The sequence below is a fragment of the Octodon degus genome, unplaced genomic scaffold (assembly GCF_000260255.1).
Source record: "Octodon degus isolate 3935 unplaced genomic scaffold, OctDeg1.0 scaffold00288, whole genome shotgun sequence".
NCBI lineage: Eukaryota > Metazoa > Chordata > Mammalia > Rodentia > Octodontidae > Octodon > Octodon degus.
This window is the reverse complement of record NW_004524864.1, coordinates 638,817-644,102: the sequence shown is the minus strand read 5'-3', so window position 1 is coordinate 644,102 and position 5,286 is coordinate 638,817. Positions and strand designations below refer to the sequence as shown.

At 45.2% G+C, this 5,286-nt stretch overlaps 1 protein-coding gene and 1 pseudogene across 2 annotated transcripts in view; both read right to left on the bottom strand.

The window, feature by feature from the left end:
* Rimklb (ribosomal modification protein rimK like family member B) overlaps positions 1–5,286 on the bottom strand; it is a 108,771-nt gene that overhangs the window by 61,739 nt on the left and 41,746 nt on the right. The gene's annotated exons all lie outside the window — the stretch shown is intronic.
* LOC101593307 lies at positions 2,163–2,828 on the bottom strand (annotated as a pseudogene).

The window sequence follows — 5,286 nt, the reverse complement described above, 5'->3', positions numbered from 1 at the left end:
CCCGGGCAGGGGGCGCGCTCCCGTGGCGCTCTCGCCTCCAGCCCAAACCTTCCGCGGTGAGTCTGGCCCCGCGCGAAACCCAGCGATGAGTGTGTCTTGTGCGCCCCTCGCCCCGCTTCCCCCTGGCCTCCCTGAGCCCACGCGCGAGCCCCTGAGCCCTAGCGTGCAGTAGCCTCGGCCTTTCTCACAGCCACTGCCCCAGTCTGTCCCCTACGGGGGGCAGAGAGCTGGGGACAAAGATCTTGGGTATCTGTAAGGCCCGCGCCAGCCTGTGCACAGAAACAATGCCTTTGGGGGTGGAGGGGCGGGTTTTGGGCTCTTTGAGGAGTCCCTGGGTCGAGCAGGTTGAAGGGTAGGGGCAGGCAGGGTGGATGGAGCCACTCCGCCCCTTAGGACGCTTCGAGAGCCCTGGGCAAGTTAGTTACTTAACTTCCCTTCCACCTTTGTTATGAAAAGATAAAAAGTATAATCCAGGGTTGCTATGGGAATGAAACGGGATGATATATTTGAGAGTCTTGGTGAATTTTACAACTATATGAAAATGAGATTCACAGTCCAAAAGAGATTAAGAACATGAATATATTCGGCTACTTTAGGCCGTGAATAAAACCAAAAGGGGTGGACGCCCTCCATCCCTCCTTTACAGGAAGCTTCATTTCTGAATACCTCCGTACTCTGGGGAATCCAAGTGTGGGTCTGTCCTAGTCCCTTCTAAGTTATAGCAGGCACAACTTCAATTTGGCCTTCCTTTCCAAGTCTATTGTCAATACAATTGTATCACCTGGAATTTTTTCAGGATTTCCCACAGGATACTGAGAGTTCTTGAAGACTTCTTTACCCCAATAAATGCTGCAGCTGGAGTACCCAGATTGAGTTTTTGGCTCTACTGCCTGTCTGATCATCTGTTACCCATATAATCATCTGCTGCCCATGGGTTTTATTCTTAAAGCTGAGGCTAAATGGGCCAGGGATATAGCTCAGGGCAGATCGCCTGCCTGGCAATCTGGAGTTCCTGAGTTGATTCCAGGTACAAAAAAAAAGTCTCTGAAGCTAAAACTAGTTACCTGATTGGGCTTGGCAGCAGGCCTGTAATCCCAGCGAGGCTGAGACAGGAGGATTAGTGTGAGTTCAAGACCAGCCTGGGCTACAAAGTAAGCACAAGACCAGAGTATATTGCATAATGAGATACTGTCTCAAAAAGACAAACAAACAAACAGGGAACTCAAGGCCTGCCCGAACTCCATATTGAAACCCTGTCTCAAAAAGTCTAAATAAATAAATAATAAAAAGAGTTACCTATTTCACTGAGTAGTCATAAGGAGTGTGTTAATAAGTACAGTTTTAAGGCTGGCCAGATAGCTCAGTGAATTAAAAGCACCTGCTTAGGCAGACACAGGGGCCAGAGTTCCATCTCCGCCTGTGTGCCAGCCCAGCCCCCAGGGTGCACTGAGACAGCCATTGAGACTGGGCGTGGTGGCACATGCCTATAATCACAGCACTTGGGAGGCTGAAAACAGGAGAATCACTATGAGTCTGATCCATGTAGTACGACACTGTAGACCCTGCCCTAGATTCAGAAGAAAAACAAAGTATAGTCTTATCCCATGGGATACAGGAGGAAGGGCATCCATCACTTTTGGTTTTATTCATGGCCTAATCTCTAGATTTTTTTTTTTTTTTCAGAACCAGGGATTGAAATGAGGCACTTGTGCTTGCTGGGGAGGTGCTTATTCCACTGAGCCATCTCCCCGGCCCCCACTAATCCCTAGATTTTGAACCTTGCCCACACATCAAAATCTAGGGATGTTTAAGCCCTATATATAAAATGGTGGGTACATTGTGCATATAACCATGTATATTTGGTCTTTTTTTTTTTTAGAGACACTCAAGCATTGATTGATTCATAGTTGCCACACAGCTGAAGAAGTTTCCATTAAATAGACAAAACATACTACAAAAAATTTATACACAGAAAGATATAGAACAAACTATTTCACAGAGAGCAGGTCAAATGGACTCAGAGACTTAATGTAGGAGAATCAATGGGAAGCAACATAGAGCTTTCCTCTGGGGCATGAATAGAAACCAGTTCACATAAACAAGAAAGTATTTTTCTTTCATATCTAAATGCTTGCCTCTGTTTTGGCCTCAGAGAAGTCCTGTCATTTGAACTGGTTGTCACTCAAAGTTCCTTTCATTTATGCTTTCTTGGCTTCCAGTTTGGCCAGCTCTTGCAGTCTTGTCTTGCTCATGCCTTTATGCTCCAGCTGTTTTTCAATCACTTTGGCATTCTGGGCATCCGAATCAGCATCTTCTCTAGCCTCAGTCTCCTCTTCTTTATCGTCAATGATGGACACAGTGACAGAGCTGAACTTGCCATGTCCTTGGTCCATTTGGTAATCATCTCCTTTTTGGGAGGCTCTTGTTTCTCGGTGTATATATTTGTTTTCCCCAAACCCCGGCCAAACTTCACTACCGTTCCATCCACAATGAAGGTTACAGGAGCATTCTTCAGCTCAGACTGGTAGAGCAGTGGGAGTCCGCACTTTGCACACTTGTTCCTGTATTGTCTTTCGATGCCTTCCTGTCTCTGGAGATACAAGTCTCATCTTCTGTGTTACAAAACTTGTGGACATTTTTTGCAGCATCAGTTACCTGGGATCTGTCCCAGGGTCTTATGGACAACTTTTCTAACTGACAGTCCAGAATCAGGACCATCTGGCCACACAAACAGTAGTAAACATGGAGAGGCTTCTCGTACCGTCTTCATATGCCCCATGATCTCGAGTATCCGAGCAAACCACTGACCAAGACACCACTTTGGGCATGTTCTGAAGTGTGACCAAGGACCCGGAGGCAAAAAAAGAGCTGAAGAAAATTATATTTGGAAAAGGGGCCGGGGAGATGATTCAGTAGAATAAGCACTTGCCTGGCAAGCACAAGGGCCTGAGTTCAATCCCCGGTTCCACCAAAAAAAAAAAAAAAAAAAAAAAAGAAAGAAAGAAAAAGACAGGGTCTCACTATGCAGTTCAGGCTGGCTTTGAGCTCACTTTGTAGCCCAGGCTGGTGTTGATGTCAGCCTCTTGCATGCTGGGGTAATAGGTATGCAACACCTTGCCTGGCTTCCTCCTACATAATTTAAATCCTCTCCAGATTACTTATGACACTTAATACAACACAGAACACCTACCAAATAGTTGTTAAGTTGCACTGTTTAGAGAAATGAGAAAATATGCTTGTGTTCAGTACTGACACTATTTTTTTTTTCAATACACAGTTGAACAAAGGCACAGATACTGAAGGCTGGATGTACATAATACTTAATGCCTGCTACAAAGCAAGAGCTGTAGCCAAGCATGGTGACACACACCTACAATCCCAGCACCCTGGAAGGGTGAAGCAGTAGGGTTGAAAATTCCAGGGCAGAGGCCCAAACAGATAGTTTGGTGGGCTAAAGTGCCTGCTTAGGCAGAGCACAGTGGCTGGGGTTTAATGTACAGTGGCTGGGTTCGATCCCCAGTGTGTGAGGCCAACCCTAGTGGCCCCAGGGCACACTGAGAAGATGGTTGAGACTGGGCATGGTGGCACATGCCTGTAATCTCAGCACTTGGGAGGCTGAAAACAGGAGAATCTCTGAGTCCGATCTATGTAGTGAGACCCTGTACTAAATACGAAAAAAGAAAGAAAGAAAAAATTCCAGAGCGGCAAGTGTTGTGTTTCCTGTTAGTATGACGCTATGTACCACAGAGGGTGACCTACGATAGAAAAAGATCATCGGGCTTCCTGGGACATAGAATGCATCAAACCCAAAGACCAACAAGAGAAGCATTTTGTGAGTTGTGTAGGCTTCATCAAAGAGATACCAACCCTGGGAAAATCTAGGAAAAGACCTGAAGGGAAGGTGACCAGGAAAACATTTACGCAGAGGACCAATAATATTCATATTTAGCCTACTTCAATCCCTCTGGAATTGAATCCATGGTACCCATGTACCCCCTTCATAATACCCTGGCAAAGCTGTCACACGTGCCACAGAGCCCTCTGTCAGCATTGGAGCCAAGTGTGTGAGCTGCTTTATCTAAGCTAAACCTCAGCATTCAGGTCTAATTGCAAGGTTGGCACTCTGTGATGAATAAATGGGTTTTGAGTTGCAGTTTGGGCACTTGGTCTCTAAAAGGTTCACCACCACTGGGCTAGGGAGTGTTATTAACACCCCATGATCTCTCATTGTACTGCTACTACATGCTGCACTCACCCTAAAATATTCCTGATTTATGCAGCATTGCTTTTGGCCTACAAAAATGGACAGAAAAATAAAAAGAACTATACAAGCCAACATATGATTTAGTTTAAAAAGTTGGTTATTACTGTATTGATCAAATAGTGTTAACATGAATGATGATCATTTCATACTTAGGAAGCAAAAATTATTTTCACTATTTCCATAAGGAAAACCAAAGGGAAGCATGGTTATTTGGTTGTAATTGTTGAAGCTTTATGGTTGATATGTTGAGACAGGTATATCGTCTATCTCCTTCGAGTAGTGTCATATGTGAAAAGTATGTCTGGCTTAATCATGCGTTGATCATCATTGACCAGAGAATTAATACTCTTCAGAAGGCCCTAGGGTTAGTTGAGTCTCCTGGGAAGACCTAAGTAACCTACCATATCTGAAGTGAGATAAATCAGATTGCAAAGCCCAGATTTACTTACTAGCAGCACAAGATTAGTGCTTGACTTTCATAAACCATCCTGGATTATGTTAAATGTTAGCTGTTGTGCAAGTTGATGCCAAAATAGCCAAATAGCAAAAGAAATTATAGGGCCAGCCTGACAGCTCAGCTGACTAAAGCACCTGTTTATTTTTTTTTAAATATTTATTTTTATTTATTACATTTATTTATTGTGTGTTTGTGTGTGTAGCCAGGTCAGGTGGGGCTGGCTGGCATGTGGTGCCGGGGATCGAACCGAGGTCCCTGTGCTTTGCCAAGCTTGTTTCAAGTAGGTGCTTTAGACCACTGAGCCATCTCTCCAGCCCTAAAGCACCTGTTTAGGCAGAGCACAGCAGCCAGAGTTCCATACCCTCTCTGCTGTGCGGGCCCCGCCCCCAGGCCCTGCTGAGATGGCTATTGAGACTGGGTGTGATGGTGCACACCTGTAATCGCAATGCTGGGGAGGCTGAAAACAGGAGGATCACTATGAGTCCAATCTATGTAGTGAGACCCTGTACCCTTTGTACTAAATGCTTTTTTTGGCGGAACCAGGGATCAAACTCAGGCCCTTGCA